The 17,704-nt window shown below is 33.7% G+C and overlaps 2 protein-coding genes across 5 annotated transcripts in view; one reads left to right on the forward strand and one right to left on the reverse strand.

Moving 5' to 3' along the window:
* CTNNA3 (catenin alpha 3) overlaps positions 1-17,704 on the reverse strand; it is a 1,802,485-nt gene that overhangs the window by 1,188,395 nt on the left and 596,386 nt on the right. The window lies entirely within an intron of this gene.
* Positions 1-17,704, forward strand: part of LRRTM3 (leucine rich repeat transmembrane neuronal 3) — a 190,575-nt gene that overhangs the window by 89,372 nt on the left and 83,499 nt on the right. The window lies entirely within an intron of this gene.

Below are 17,704 nucleotides of genomic sequence, written 5' to 3' on the forward strand. Positions count from 1 at the left end.
AATGCTTTTTCTGCATCAATAGAGATGATCATGTGATTTTTTTTCTTTTGATCTGTTAATGTGGTATATTACATTGATTGATTTTCTTATGTTCAAGCATCTTTACATACCAGGGATGAAATCCACTTGGCCTTAATGTATAATTCATTTGATGCGTTGTTGAATATGATTAGCAAATATTTTGTTGAGGATTTTGGCAACAGTTTCATTAGAAAGATTGGTCTTTAGCTTTTCTTTCTTGTGGTATTAGGGTATTAGGGTATTAGGTATTAGGACATCATAGAATGAGTTAGGTAATGTTCCCTTTACTTCTATTTTTGAAAGAGTGTAGCAGGATTGGAGCTCGTTCTTTCTGAATGTCTGGTAGAATTCACCTGTGAAGCCATCTGGCCCTGGGCTCTTCTTAGTTGGGAGGTTTTTGATGACTGATTCAATCTCGTTACTTATGATTGGTCTGTTGAGTTCATCAATTTCTTCTTTTGTCAGTGTACGCTGCTTGTGTGTTTCTAGAAATTTGTCCATTTCATCTAAGTTATCCATCTTGTTGGCATACAATTTCTCAAAGTATCCTCTTATGATACTCTATTCTGTGGGGTCATTGGTGACATCCCCTTCCTCTTTTCTTATTTTATGTATTTGCATCTTCGCCCTTTGTTCTTTGTTAGTCTAGCTAAGGGTTTGTCAATTTTATTGATCTTCTCAAAGAACCAGCTTTTGGTTTTGTTCATTTTTTCTAATGTTTTCTTTTCAATTTCATTTAGCTCTGCTCTAGTCTTTGTTATTTCCTTCTTTCTACTTGCTTCAGGATTAGTTTGTTGTTCTTTTTCTAATTCCTCCAGGTATGCACAGTTAGGTCTTTGATTTTAGCTCTTTCTTCTTTTATAATATAGGCATTTATGGTTATAAATTTCCCTCTCAGCACTGCTTTTGCTACATCCCATAAGTTTTGATACATTGTTTGTCATTTTCATTCATTTCAAGAGAGTTACTGATTTCTTTTGCAATTTTCTCTTTGATCCAATGGTTGTCTAAGAGTGTGTTTAACTTCCATAATTTGCTCAGCATCTTCCTTCATTATTCAATTATTACAATAATTAACTATGACCTCTTGAAATGTACAGTGCCAGGTACTTTATATACAACTTAGCAACCATCTTGCAATGTAAGTATTACTATACCTGTTTATTACAGAGAAATTAAGAAACACAGAAGTGAAACAACAATGTCACTTTGGCAGTATTCTTTACACTGATATGTGTTTCATTGTGTGTTGCCTTATAGGTATATGTAATATTTGGAAAGGTAAACACTAGAATCTCTTTTAAAAGTTAATGTTCTCTGTACATACTCCTATACATTTCAAAAGGAGAGATTTTATGTTTACATATTTTCTAGTTTATTCAAATCTATTCCTTATTTCCTGGAGCTTACCTATCTTTCACTTAGGGAAAATGCACAAGATATTTTCTAGGCTCTTAGAACTTAGCCCTTCGTTTACTCATTAAATAGAACTATATATCAACTGTCTTAGAAGATTCAGAATTGTATATTGTTTTAAAAGTTTAAATTCAGTTGCTCTCTTGAATAGCTATAATGCTATCAACACAACAACCACTAGAAGATTTTAAAATTTTAACAGGGAAATATTTTAAACAAACAGTTTTAAATGTTCAAATTTCGTTTGATATATCTGTTCCCTATATTTCTTCAAACCTGTCTTTTAAAAAATTTATTGCATATTATTTCCTCACTATAGTCTAAAGTCTGCGTCAATTGTGCCTATGTGACTCCTAAATCAGATTTAACCTTGACATACTTTGGCTTTCAATTTCCCTTTAGCATCAATGAATAGAACTGAAAGTAAAATGTGACTCACTTATCTATCCAAGGAAGTGATTAACTGAATGTTTCCTCTTCCTATTATTTGGATATTGAAATTAGTTTAAATAGTCAACTTTAAAGTCATTTCTTAATTATGTCTTCTCCTTGTCCAATTTATTGTGTGTTGCAATCTGCCCCTTTTAGCATAAAATTGCCCCTAAATGTACATTTCTCTTGGAAATTTCTAAATATCATATGTTTTTACTAAATTACTAAAAACATGAAATAAGATATTTAAAAAGCATGATTTTCATGCTTTATACAATTGAACTGCCATTGAGAATTAAGTTAGGTCACATTTGCATTTTAATAATCATAAATTGATATTCTGAGAAAGAAAAAAACTGAACACAAAGCAAAGTCCTTACTCTGAAAGCATTGTCTGTGATTCCCTGTGATATGTTACGGCCTTCAATGAAAACCTGGCACTTTCTACCAGTAAAAAGAACATATTTTTTTCACAAATAGGTGTGATATATAGGTCTGGCTCTGTACTGTAATATACAAATAAGAGTTTGTTTTTTAAAAAATATTTGTATTTATAAAATTCAAGTAATTCAGAAAAGAGCATAATTCAAATATACATAGGTGGATGTGCAGGAAAAAAGATCAGCAGATAAAGTAGTTGGATAGCAAAAACTGATTTTAGAAAACAGAATTAATACTTCTCCCCTGCTATATTAAATATATACACTATGTTAAATATACCTTACTTAAATTAATCAAAGAAGAAGAAACTGAAATAATAGATTTACTGAAACTGAGATAAATGTTTCTCACTCCTTCAAGAACTATGTTAAATTAAAAATGCCTGTGATTAGTTAAGGAAATTGTAGCCATTACTTCCTACAAGAAATGAGGAAGTGAGCATATTAATGTATTCTCCTATTGTCCTTGCACCAATCTAATTTTTCAGTTAAATTATTTTAATTGTTAAAATTCATATTTTTTCTATTTTATTCAACAATCATGATGCCCTCGGCTTTCAAATTTTAGTTCTGATTTTAAATCGATTAAAGACTTACCTCGAGTATTTCAGTTGGAATGCCTTTATTTTTGAGTTTTCTGTCTTGATTTACTTTCTGGCAGGCTGAATTTTATTGTACTATTATTTTTGTTTTGTTTTATTTTGTTTTATGAGTGGTGGGTATCTGATTTCTTTATTTTTTAAAGTTTCTTTTAATAAGGGTTTATACTATATTATTTAACCTCTTAAATATTTGAGAATGTGAATTGCTTTATATTTAAAGGTTAATTTAGGTGGATATAAAATCTTGGATCAAACTTTGTTGTCCTTAGAATTTTTAGACGTCATTCTATAGGATTTGGGCATTTAATGAACCCATGGGAAAGTCTAATATTAACCTCATTTCCCCCTTTTATGTGACTTGGAATTCAACTGTGATGAACATATAACTTTTCTTATTTTCTTTAAAGTTTATTAGCTTTACCATGACATAAAACACCCTTACAATCTGAAGATAAGTCCGAGTTTCAGAAATTTGTTCCCCTTCTTTTTTTTTTTTTTCTGTATTTTTTTATTTTTTTTTATTTCAAGATTATAGAATATATGTATATTGGAACTTCTTTGCCTCTCTTTCTTCCATATCTATCATTGTCCCATAAAAATTTTATGTTATCTATTTCAATTAAATTTTGTGGGAGTTATGGCTGTTCTAATTGGCCCTACCTGTATTTTAAGTAACGTTCATCAAGTTTTTAGATTTCTCTCCCATTTTCTTTTGCATATGCGCCACCTCTTTTCATTTTTGTTTTTCATTGACTCTCTACCTGAATTCCTATATTTTAGGGTTGTTTTTGTTATTGTTGTTTGTTTGTTTTGCCTAGATCATATATATTATTTTATTATTTCTCTTAGATTATAGTAATTTTATCTGAATTCTTCCTATATTTATTTGAGTACTTGTGTTACTGTCCTTTTGAATGATTTACTGACTCTTTAGTTTCTTTTCTGATAACTGCTAAGTTTTCATCACACAGATGAGAAGAGAGGACAGAGAGAGGCTACAGCCTCTTGCTAGATATTTCTAGCTCAATCTCTCTGTCACCAAATCTCATAGGACATACCTCTCTATCAGGTATATTGCAAACAAAATTTAAAAAAGCCTTTTCAATCACAGATGTTCTATGTTATAATTTGTACCTACTGACTCTTCTCCCTACTTACTTCCTTCTCCCCTCAGGTATCTCTGTCTCTGAAACTTGTATCCTTCTAATGACTGCCTCTCCCAATGGCTTCAAGGATTCAAACTTGGTCCCATGACTTGTCATGAACATGTATTTCTTCCCTCTGAGTTAAGGATCTTCTGATACCTTTCAAGATTGTGACTCTTACTTCTGGGAAGCTATTTTTCAGACTAAAAATAAGTAAGGCATTACAAGGAAAATAATGCACACAAACATATGTACCAGGGTAGATTACATTTGTCATTTATAAATTTTGTACTGTAGAAATGTTATTATAGTTATGGCAATTGGTATGTTCTTTCATAGTTATATGTAGACAAATATGTATATTCCCTGCATTAGTTAGAACTGTCTTTGAACACAATCACAGAAAACCTAACAATATCTTAAAATAAAAGGACTGTTTGTCTCACATGAAAAGTTTAGAGGTAGAGAAACTTGGTTTTGGCTTGCTAAGTTAATAATGTGATGCCTAATACCTCTGCAATTACTTTTTGGTTTATCACCTCATAGTCCCAAGATGGCTGCTGCCTCCAGGCATTAGATCTGTGCCCAAAGCAAGTAGCAGAGAAAGCAGAGTACTAACCCACTATCAACTCTACCAATTTTTATGCTGGACTTCAGTAGCTGGTAGAAATTTTAAGTATTATATTATAAGTAGGCAAAATAGAAGAGAGTAAGGAAGAGCTGCTGGTACAGCTAACGAACAGTTTACCATTCCCAAAATGCTGAGAACTGCTCAACAGAAAGGATCCATCTTTGCAGCACAGTATATAGCAAAATTTCCCACATTTATAAGTACTAAATACTTATTGAATTATACTCCTTCTTTACGGCTAATATGGCTTATTCCTTTCTGAACCTGTAATTTGATGTTGCATTTTCAAAAACATACACCATGGATCTTAAACAGTTCTAGTAACAAGTTTACAACACAAATCCATAAAATCTCATATTATTCAATTAAAATTAAGGTTTTTCATCAAAGATGTCAATCTAGCATTTCATGTGACCAAAATTATATTAAAAGGGTGAGAAGAGAATGAGATTAGGTTCATGTATTGAGAAACGGTTGTCTGATTTTCTTTCCTGTGTGCTCTCTTATTGCTTAACTCTGCAGACGTAGGCACTTTTGTTTTTAACAATAAATTATTCAGGGGTTATAAAAAAAGTGGGAAACTTTTGCTAATAATAGGTAATTATGCTGTAGAGTGCTTTCAGGGTGACATAGAGTGCTTTACAGTGCTGTATTGGGCTCTATCTTCAATATTTATGGAAACTTTTAATCCTGTTGCATAATATACACATGTTGGTTTAAACATGAAATAGTATTTTTTCCTAGATCTTTTAAGAATCAAAAGTCAAAAATCATGTGCCATGTCACCCCTGGATTTTGTGTAACAATGATGATGATGATGATAATAATGATACTTAGAGAATGTATGTGTACCAGATACTTTTCTAAACACTTCACTTACATGAACTCGGTTAAGCCTCATAACAATCCTAGGAGCTAGGTATCAGTACTATCATCACCCACATTCGTGGAAGGGGTCACTGAGACAGAAAGTGAATAGGTAATCTGCCCAGGGGCCTGCAGGTAGCAAGTGGTCAAAGCCGGGATTCAATCACAGGCAGCCTGGCTTCAGACTTACTCTTAATCACTTGCCCCTGAAACCCACTATGGATCCCCAGGATCCTAGTTTTGAGAAACATAACATCTCCTTCATCATTTCAAGCACAATATTATGTAGGCATTATTATCTACATTTTATGTATGAGGAAATAGGAGGAAACAAGTTATAATACCTTGCCCAAAATCATAAGATCAGTATGATTCAATCACAAGTCTCTCAAATTGTAAAATCTACATTCTTATACACTGTGCAGTGTATGGTGCTGTTCCTAACAAATGAAGAAACCTGTCCAATGAGAGATGTATTTTGCATGTTGCAAAAAATGAAAAACATCCTAAGTTATCAGAATTTCAGAGTTGCAAGGCACGATTCAGTCCAACCCATTTATTTCACAGGTGGGGAATTGAAACCCAGAACAAGTATGGATACTATCACCTCTTTGCCAGATCTCCTGTGCCCTCACTTTTGGGCCAGTATTCCCTTAATGTTGATTTTCCATTTTAAAAATTCTTTAATGTAGTATAAATTGTTATAGTTTACAATGAGAGGGAAATTATAAATATTCACATTTATCAATTTTAGAATGAGGAAAACCTTCAGTATTTCATAGACTTTATTTTTCCCAAAGCTTTATTTTGAAGAATATTATCTCCTTTGTCATCTTAGAAATTATAAAGTCTACTTGCTGGAAGAGCATACAGCAGAACATGTATCAAACCCATCCCCAGATACCTAGCAAAACAAAAATTCTGACTATTTATACCCAGTATCACTTAAGAGAGCCCTGTCCATCTTGATTCTGCTTTTATTGACTGTCCTCTTACTTGGGCAAAGGTAATCACTTAGGTCTTTAACTTATTTCCACCTTTACATTAGTTTTGAATATATTGTTCTGTAAAATGATCAAGATTTCTGAGTGTCCTAGATTTGCAAGAGTTTTTAAAACTTTATTGAAAATGATCCAGAAAACATTACTAGAGCTTATTAAAAATATATCTTGCAATATGGAAAATTGTTCCAGCCCCATGAATATAAAGCCGTTATTAATTAGCAGCAAAAACATGGTGAAAATAATCAGCAGCTTTCCTGTTATTTTCCAGGGAAGGATGCCTATGCATTTTCATGGAGTGCAATTGCCATTATGTAATATCTATTAAGTGATACTGTCAGTATATGTTATTATTTTACTATTTTGGAGCAATTCTAAATTAGGTGAGAAGGACATAATCCCTCATTTCTAGATGAGGAAATTGAAGCTCAGAGTGGTTAGGTGAAAGGATCAAGGTTTCAATGCTATTAGATTGAAATGCCAGATTCACATTCAGGTCTACCATCTGCAGCCAGTGTCCTTAGTACTGTATTATGCTGCCTCTCCTTGACTAATACTTTTTCTACCATTTAAAAATAGAGTTGTATATGTGTGTGTGTGTGTATATATATATATAACATGTTCTAATGCTTATTTCCTTAAGCATTTTTAAAGTAATCGATACAAATATCCTTTATAGAATTTGTTAAAATTCAAAAATTTTATACCTTTAAATAATCACTGTCATTCCCTATACACAATGCAGGCAATTTAAAGAGACGATATCCTCAGACATGCAGAGCCATTTCCAAGTCTACCCATCTGCTGTGTAAGAAATCATATTAAAAAAACACTTTATCCTGAGTAGCACCATGACCTCAGAGAACATAGTAATGCAAATTTTTGCAAACACAGTCACTTTAGTTGATAGCCATGTGTAAAGTTTAATACCTTATTTTAGTAACAACAAAAAAAGTATTAAAAGTATTAACACCGTAAGGTTTATACATAGGAAAGTTCTATGGGCACAATTAGATAAAGTGCTAAAGCTTCAGATACATTACAGAAAACAAGTTTACCTTTAGCTAAAAGTGCTGCTGATGTGATAATCCTGAAACAGTTTTTTTCCAAAACATGCATTGCTGATTTGCATGGATCCCAAAGCAACTACTTGTCAATCCAGGGAGGATGCAGGCTCACTCTATTGGAAGCATGTCGTGGACTCCTTGCCTTCCACGTCTGCTGTTTTGTTGTGGAAAAGTATCTGAAAGCCATTGGGTCTAAACCTGCTAAACTAGGCTTCCCCAGAGATGATGCTTTGTAATAGCTTAGGCTTTGAAAACAAGCTATTAAGGAAGAGAAAAAAGAGGGGTGCAAAAAAAAACAAAAAATACTGTCTCCCTCGAAATAAATAATCAAGCTGATAAGTTTGTATTGTGGTTCAAAGCAAAAGTTGATCACCATCATGCTACGCATTTCACCAGGAAAAGGATTTCTTTCCCTCAAAATCTGTACCATATATGCCACAATCCCTCAGAGATGTACTAGCAATTCTCATAAATTTATAACCACACAGGTCTTATATATATCCCTCATAAAGTTGATGCAGGAGTGGTAATAGGTTTACACAAAAAATGTAATTTATGTCATGCTGTTTTGTTGAAAAGAAGCTTAGCTTCTATTTATAGCTTTAATAAGCTATTGCATGCTTCCTAATTGTGTAACCTGTGGGGTTATGGGATATGTAAATTGAGAAATACCTTTATCTGGGAACCACAGGTGGCATCTGCTTGTAATAAATGCTCTCTTGAAATATATGCTTCTAGAGAAAATTGGTTTTTAGATTAAAATATTAAAGAAAATTTACTGTTCCTGTAGTCACTATTTTATACTTCAATTCCCAAATTTATAATATATTTGCCAGAGATTTATTTTAACATCAAGCAAAAAATTTCTAAACAGAGTCAGTGGTAATGCTTTAATTTTTTAAAAAATAATTTTACTGTGTTGTGATGTCCTTTATAATAACTTTAAGTGGTACAGAAAGGTTCATAGAAAGTTTCATTTAAAGAAATCCAAATCCCATTTATCAGAAAGAAAGAACCATTTTCAACACCAAGTAAACAACATTCTAGATATATCTAAGTATTTGTGAAGATAGAAAGATGGGTCAGAGAAATGTATACATGCATAAACATTAATTTTAGGAAAAGTAGATTCAAATTATATATGCTATTTTATTTTCTAAATATTACATTTTATTCACCTTGAATTTTAAAAAACACCGAACTAAAACTGAAGGAATTACTGAAATTTAAGAAAGTGTTTCTTAAACACAAAATACAATTTTTTCTTTTCTGAAAGTGCACTCCAAATTTGAGAAAAATATCAAAAACTTTTAGAGATTGGATTATTTTTAATTATATATTTCAACATTAGTTAGTAGTTATTAACTCCATGCTATGAATATAAGGAAATTAGCTCACTGACAAAGTATTTCCTCCCTTCACCCCAAGTCATTGTTAATAATATGCTTACATTATCCCAGTTTATAACATTTATATTCTACTCTATAATTCCCAAAGTTGCATTTTTTGATCTGTAATTAAATAGCTTTGATGCTCACCACCTTTTATAATCAGAGTTTCTCCATTCATGAGCTATTGATATTGATTCATCTTTTGTTTGTGTGTGTATGTGTATGTATATGTTTAAAGAAGAACTCTAGGATTCAGCATTTTCTAGGTTCTTGCCTATTTGAGAATGTCTTTCTCATGACATTATACTTTACTAAAAATAAAGCTGAGGTCACATTTCTCTTCCTTCAAAACTTTGTAGAAATTGCTTAACTGACTTCTGACATTGTTTTGTTATGTGGAAACCAGAGGCCAACCAATTTCCCCCCTTATATGCAGCTTGCTTTTTGTCCTTAAATGATTGATTCTTTCTTTATCCTTGAAATTCAGGAAACAGTAATATCTAAAATATCTCATTCATTGATCTGTATAAAATTTTCCTTCAATATACTATGACCTCTTGAGGATTTAAACTTTGTTTCCTTTTTTATTTTTGTATTTTTTACTGATTGATTCTTTCTGTTCATTTTTTTCGGAAACACAATTTATGTATATGTTGGCTCTCTTCATTGTCTTCCAGCTTTCATATTTGTAATAGTCCTATATTGTTCATGCATACTTCAATTTGTCAGATTTTTTTCAAACCTAGACTTTATGTCCCTGAGTTTGTTTTCAATCAAGTTTATTCTATATTGGTTGTTTCTAGTATGTATTTTATTTCTGTAATTACTTTTTTTCCATTTACATTTTCCCCTGAACTCTGCTAGGTCTATTTTCAAATCCTTTTATTGTCTTATACTCACTTCTTTGACTTCTCCTGAAACATTTTTTTAAGGACACTTCTCTCTTGTGATATAGGATTTTCATACCTTTTTTTGCTACTTATCCTTTCCTAAGTGAAAGATAAACTGGTAGCTTTTATGCATGGATTCACCCATTGTCCCTTTCTGATCACCACACATCTTTGAAAGGTCTGCAACCAACCAAGTAATCAGAATGGGAACAGGAAGGCAAATGGGATGGTTGCAAAGGAGCTGGGAAAGTTTACAGTGGTTAATTCAGTTGACTGCCTCAAATACCTTCTTTCCAAATCTCTTGCTTCCTTAGCATTGAGAGGACTTCTCCCCTCAGGTTATTTATTTTAAGGAATCTATATGGATCACAGCAGGTACTGTCTATAGCAATGTGCCACCAACTTCCTGCTCTTTCTCCTCTGACAGGCTACCTGGGCTTAGAGACCAAGTTGTAGAGAATAGAATGAGGTGGTTGACGGAATGATATTCTGAAGATTTCCTTCCCAAATATTCTAGAATGTCATGTGTGGTCTCTTCTCCAATGATATTTTCTATTTTTTAAATACCCTACCCAGAAACCACATTCTCTCTAACCAGATTCTCAACTATGTTTTTAAGGGAAATACTCCATATTGCTGAGGACTGAGACAACAAATATCTACTCTCCGTAAGCTTGATTATATAGACAGAGGTTATAAGATTTTTTTTAAAATTTATTTCAAACTCAAAAGAATAAAATAACAGAAAAAGGCAGCTCAACAAGTCATGGAAGCATTACTCCTAAAATTTATGTCCAGGCACTTTTATCTCATCTAATTCCAACTACTAAAGCAATTGTTCCTTGAGTGTTCAGAAAGACACACAGATGAACACAGATTAAATGACATAGTCAAGGTCCCCTTATATAAAAAATGAAGAGAAAAAAATGCTTAATCATATTTGTATCTCACAAAACCAAATTCCATACTCTTTTTTTTACCTTTCCCATTAATATAGTACCAACTTTGTTTTTGCTACAAAAACATTACAATGTTATTGTAAACTACATAAATTACATTAGTTATGTTTTTCCCATGTATCACTACATTCTTAATACCTTGTAGTTAAAGAACCTTCCTGTATTTATATTATTAACCACAATCCTCATCTACTGTCAAAATATTTGTTATATATTCTCTATATTATCCTCCAGATGTCATCCAAATAATATTAATCTCCCTAGACTACTGGTTTCAGCCACAATTCCATGCATAAATCAACAGTATTTTTTACATTCATTATAATGTGTTACCATCCAGTCCATTCATTACCACATACTTAGATTTGACCTTATTAACATTCTATATACATCCAGCACTGTCTCCCCCTTCTCATCCCACATTCCATTTCCCATAAACTACACTTCATAGTATAACTCCATAGGTCTACTCATGATATTTAGTTCATATCAGTGAAACCATACAATATTTGTCCTTCTTTGCCTGACATATTTCACTCAACATAATATCCAAAAGGTTCTTCCATGTTGTCTTGTGCTTCCCAATTGATTTCTTCTTACAGGTGAATAATATTCCATCATATGAATATATCACCTCTTGTTTATCCATTCATCTGTTGACAGACATTTAGGTTGTTTTCATCTTTTATCAATTGTGAATAATGCCACTATGGATATTGCTGTGCAAATATCTGTTCACATCCTTGCTTTAAGTTCTTCCGAATATATTCCTAATAGCAGGATTGCCAGATCATATACCAGTTCTATATTTCATTTCCTGAGGAACTGCCAGATTATCTTCCACAGATCTGCACCATTTATACTTCCACCACTAGTGAGGGAGTGTTCATCTTTTTCCACATCTTCTCCAGTGCGTGTGTTTTTTTTAAATAATGGCCACTCAGTATGGTATGGCGATGATATTAATATCTCTTTGTACTTTTGATCTGCATTTCCCCAATAGCTAGTGATGTTGAACATCTTTTTAATGTGTCTCTTTTGTCTATTTGTATGTCCACTTCAGAAAAATGTCTGTTCAATTCTTTTGCCCATTTTTAAATTGGGTTGCTTGTTGTTTTGTGGTTAAGTTGTGTGATCTCTTTATATAACATGAACATCAATCTGTTACCAGATATTTGGTTTCTGAAAATCTCTTCCCATTGAATTGGTTGTCTTTTCACTTTATTAACCAATTTGTTTGAATACGAAAGTGTTTAATTTTGAGGTAGTTCCCATTTATCTAGTTTTCCTTTTGTTGTTTTTGCTTTGGCTATAAGGTCCAAGAAACAACCACCATCCACAAGATCTTGAAGATGTTTCTCCACATTTTCTTCTAGGAGTTTTATGGTTCTAGTATATTTAGGTCCTTGATGCATTTTGAATTAATTTTTGTATAAGGTGTGAGATAGGAGTTCTCTTTCTTTTAGATATGGAAATCCACTTTTAAGCACCATTTGTTGAATAGGCTGTTCTGACCCAGTTAAATGGGTTTAACAGCCTTGTCAAAAATCAGGTGACCATAGAAGTGAGGGCTGATTTCTGAAGCCAAGACTTGATTCCATTGTTCAATCTGTCTATTTTTATCCCAGTACCATCTGTCCTTACCACTGAATCTACAAGAATGAAGTTGGAGGACTCTCACTTCAAGACTTTAAAGCATATTATCTAGAGGTTACAACATTTCATTTATGGACTTAATAACTGGTGTCAATGAAGATGGGATAGTTTGCTTGCTTCCTTGCTGATGGCATTTTTTTTTTTATTTTGGCCCAATTTGATATTTTTCTGGACCTTTGTAGATGTGAGGAGAAGAAAAATGCCTTTAAATCAACACCTAAAACTGGAAGTATATAAATATTTTATATTCCATATATAATTTTACCACCTATATGTCTAGTTAAATATAGGGGGTTTCTAGTCAGTTCACACTTTAAAAATCTACTGAGTACCTTCTATGTATTAGAAGGACCTAGACACTTTCTTTGGTACAGACATTAGTACAAAAATTAATAGTTCAAGATCTGAAATCTCATGGTGCTCACAGATTTATAATTATCACACAATGTAATATAGGTCCTCACTAAAATCCATGATCTAACTCTATGGACTGTGACATATGACCCTCTATGACTACATGATCTTCCTGGAACAACAGATGCTCACACGGCTCTCCCTGGAAGTAGGCACTCATTCAAACACTTTAGCCACATCTGCTTCCAAATATTTTTCTTTATTTTAAATGTTAATTCATTTGCCAGCAGTTTGATGTAGTGTCAAGGCATTTTAGTTTAGTAAGGATTTGCTCACTTTCACTTATTTTTAAGTAGAATGGGAGTATAAAGACATTTAAGAAACCCAGCAGCAAACTTACATATTTTTACAATTGATATCTAGTCCTTTAGTTTTTTGCTTTTTTTATATACTTTATTTTTAAAGATACTTAGAACTGCCTCCACATCAATGATAAAAGTTCTTCCATTGCTAAAATAACAATAAGTCTATAGGAGAATAACAGTAAGTCTACTCTTCCATTGTTCATTCCCCAATCTTGAGGATTCTGGAATGGTGATGCCCACTCCACCTCTAATTGAGATGGGACTTAGACCCCACGGGGCAGATGAATTGGGCTATCTTGCTTGCAGTTGCAGGCTCTCTCTGTTTCTTGGGATGATTGTTGTCCATCATCATCTCCTTGTTAGTTGTCCTGGATGAGTCCAATGAACTGGAAAGTAGCTGTTCCAATGCTGTTAAGTTTCAAGGCCCAACTAGTACATGGATAGCCCAAAGATTTAAGTCTCTTGGACATACACCTATCTATTCTAGTACTAACTATAGGTTCAAACAGAAGGGGCAGAAGAACCATGTAGGGAAACCACAACTGAGTTCAGCTCTGTCACACTGGGAGGCATAAATTCCAAAGTAAGTCCCCTTGGTATGTCACCAAATTCCTGCGCTCTACCTATAGTGTCTGGGTGTCTCTAGAGCCCTCAGGAAGCTTGCTATTTGAGGCAATATTTACTTTGGCAGTCAATGAGATCCTGCTGAGATATGCATGAGTGTAACCTCTGGAGTGACCTCCCAACTCATTTTGAAGTCTCTTAGCCATATAAACTCATTTGTCTTTACCTTTTTCCCCTTTTGGTCAAGGTGTTTTTCCAGTTGCATTGCCAGTTGGTGATTGGTAGTAATCCCTTGGTGCCAGGGAGGCTCATCCCTGGGAGTCATGTCCCATACTGGGGGAAATGTAATGCATTTATATGCCGAGCTTGGCTTAGAGAGAGGCCATATTTGAATAACAAGGAGGCTCTCAGGAGGTAACTCTTTGGCACCCTATAAAACTAGGCTAAGTTTCAATTTCAAAAGTAAAGGTTCATAAGTACAGTCATAATTATTAAGGGCTCATCAATGATCAATCCTCCATCACTAGTCACTGCTCCTGCACTCAAGGGATTCTTGCTGTCCCATTAGAGAATGTGGCAGAGTCCCTAGGATAGGAATTTGATATTATTTTGGTTATCGTGTGAATCTCCACCCACTGTGACAATACCCCATGAACACCTGAACACATTCATATGCCTTATAGGTATGCCCCAGGTGAACCTCCACCCATGCATCCCCCAGCTCTGTCACCCCACACTAATGATCCTCCCCTGCCACAACTGTAACCCTACTGTGGTCCAAAACTTCTTCAAAACTGAAGCCAACAAAATAACCAAATGCAATTAATAGGAAAATGAAATAATAATTACAGTTTTAAAAATAATGAAAATATTTTTAAAATTTAATTTGAAATAAATTATAAAATTAAAAAAAAATTGACGTTATGTCTTTCATCACTGTAAGATCTGTTGTCTTGCATGTACAGTGACATTTTCTTCCATTTATTCCCTGTGTCTTTTTTTTTTTCATTTCATCTTCAAAGAGCTTTAGTTTACAGAAAAGTCATGTACAGAATATAGATGATTCCCAAGTACACAAGATCCTCCCCCTTTTCTCCTTTCCCCTATTAATATTTTACATGTGGATGGTATATTTGGTTACATTACAACTCATGTATAAATATTGAAACATTGCTGCTAACCATGGTCAATGATTTACATTATGGTTTACATTTTGGACCATACACTTTTACAGATTTTGATGAAATTTAACATGGGCTGTATCCATCATTGCAAGATTATGTAGAACAATTCCATTGCCCCCAAAATGCCCTGTGTTCCATTTATTCTATTCTTCCCTTCTCCTCCCCTCAGGACCCATAGTGACCACCAAGATTAAATCACTGAAGGACAAGATTCATAGTTACTTGCAACAACATTGAGGGCTTGACATACTCACTTGTCCTCCCCTGTTAAGCACTGCCTATTCTCTCGAGAGACTTCTGCTACTGTACTTGAAATCATAACAGGAGTCCTCAGGATGGGAATCCAACACCTTCCTGTTCATTATGTGAGTCTCCAACCACTGATAGAAGACACTATAAGATGAACACTAAACACTACCTAGAAGCCTGCCACAGGTGCGCCCCGTCCCACATGCCCCCACATTCAACACCTTAAACCAGTAATCCTCCCCTGCCATATTTGCCAAAAGAACATTCCCAATGTTGTAGTTATAACCATATACCTGCAAATCCCCAGAGTTTACCTGCTCCTTTCCCCAACTCTCTCTCCAGTTCCATGGACAGTCCAAACCAACCCTGTATCCACTCCCCTTCTCAGACCAGCACTACTTAACCCAATCACATCACTGTACCACTAGTCATGCCCATCCACTGCACAACTATACCTTTCCACTTTATCAAAGATTTTGGTCATATAGGCATTGACTCATAACTTTCTTCTCCCTTTCTGTCTTCAGAAAACCTATCTTCCAGACTCTAGCTCTGTGAGTCTTCTCAATTTGCTTAACCCATATCAGTGAGGTCATGTAATATTTGTCCTTCAGTGCCTGGCTTGCTTCACTCAACATAAGGTCTTCAAGATTCATCCATATTATCACATGTATTAATACTCCTTATTCCTTTAGTTTTAACCCATTCCAGATTTGGCAGGTTTTTTTTTTTCTTTTCTTTTTTCAGAAACTGCCCTTAACTAAGTCTTTACGAAGTATTCAATATACTGTCAGATAAACAAAATCTCATTTGTATTTTGCATTCCTATTTTGTTTTACACCCTAATTAAATTATATAATAATAAAAGCAAGAAGAGTTGTTAAAACATGTTTGGGAACAAATACAACTAACTCTTGAATAGGCTTTCCACTCAAATTGTGAGAGAAAGAATGGACAGCTTGCCAGCAGTGTTTCATAGTGATTAAGACCAGGAGTTCTAGAGCCAGATTACCTGAGTACATGTCCTGATCCACCACCTACTAGTTCTGTTAACCATGTAAAAGTTGTTTAACCTCTCTGTGCCTCAGTTTCCTCATCTGTAAAAGGAGAATGAAAATAATAACCTACATTATAGGCTAATTGTAAAGATTAAAGGAGTTAATACATGCAAAGCATTTAGACCAGTACTTGGTAGATGTTGGGTGCTATATAAATATATAAATATGAGCTATATATTTATACTGTGTAGCCAGGACACTCAGTATAAAATGAATGTCAGTCAAAGTGGATTCTTGGAAAGGGAATGGAAAACATTAGCTAATATAGCACATGGGTTAAGTGGAGACCATTTAAGAAGACTCTTATTTTAAATATTTGCTTGATAACTAATAACCTTTACTGTCTTATAATTATCCTGAGGGCAGGAATTAGATTTGTTCCTCTGCTGCATATATAATAAATACAATGCCTGCACTCAATAAATATTTTCTGAGTAAATGAAGTAGCAGTGTTGAATGCTTTCAAGAGTTTCAATATGGTAGGGTGGAAAAGTCTCTACCACAGATATCATCACTACCTTATAAATATGGAATGCTTTATATTTTAAAAAATATTCATGGCTCTTACAATTTGATCTTCACAACTTTATAGCATAAGAAATAACTTCCATTTCATAAATAAGAAATATGGAGTACAGGACAGAGAGTTTAAGTAATTTTTTCCAGGTCACACAGTGAGTCATTGATGGAACTGGGCTCAAGGTCAAGACTTCTCATTTCAAACCTAATCCTCTACTGACCCAACCTGTGTGATGTCATGCTCCCAATTTACATAATCCTAAAAGTAATCTTGGCTAATCCTTTGCTGACTCCATGAACACCAACTCCCTATTTGTCCTATTTGACTTTTGATGTTCCTTACTCACTTTAAGTTCAAATTCAAAGCATCTGTTTATGAAGATATTGGTTACTCTTCTATTCATACCTAATTTTCTCTATTGCTTTAACTCTATCATAAAAACAGCCAAGCATGAGATTAAATGTGGTTTATGAAATAAGAATACCACTTGATTCATTTGTTTTAAAAACCTCACCTTTGATGCATTTAACAGTATAATTATAATACCAGTACTACTACTGCTTTACCTCGCTATCAAGAGTTACAGTATTTTACACTGTATCAAGGTCACCCCTCTCTTGCAACTCAGTCCAAAATCAACTGACAATAAAAGAAAAATACTGTCAAAAGTAGTGAATTGACAGATTTATAACACATTATATAATGTAAGTTAATGAAATTAAACGACTGGGCTACCTCAAGTCTAGGACTGTCTTTAAAATATCCCATCCTGGTTTGGAGTCTTTCTTTTTAGAGTAATGAAACTGTTCCAGAATTTTTAAGATGATGAATGTACAATATTGTGATTATACTAAAAGCCATTGATTATATACTTTGGATAGAATAGCCAGAA

Source organism: Dasypus novemcinctus, chromosome 6 (genome assembly GCF_030445035.2).
Source record: "Dasypus novemcinctus isolate mDasNov1 chromosome 6, mDasNov1.1.hap2, whole genome shotgun sequence".
NCBI lineage: Eukaryota > Metazoa > Chordata > Mammalia > Cingulata > Dasypodidae > Dasypus > Dasypus novemcinctus.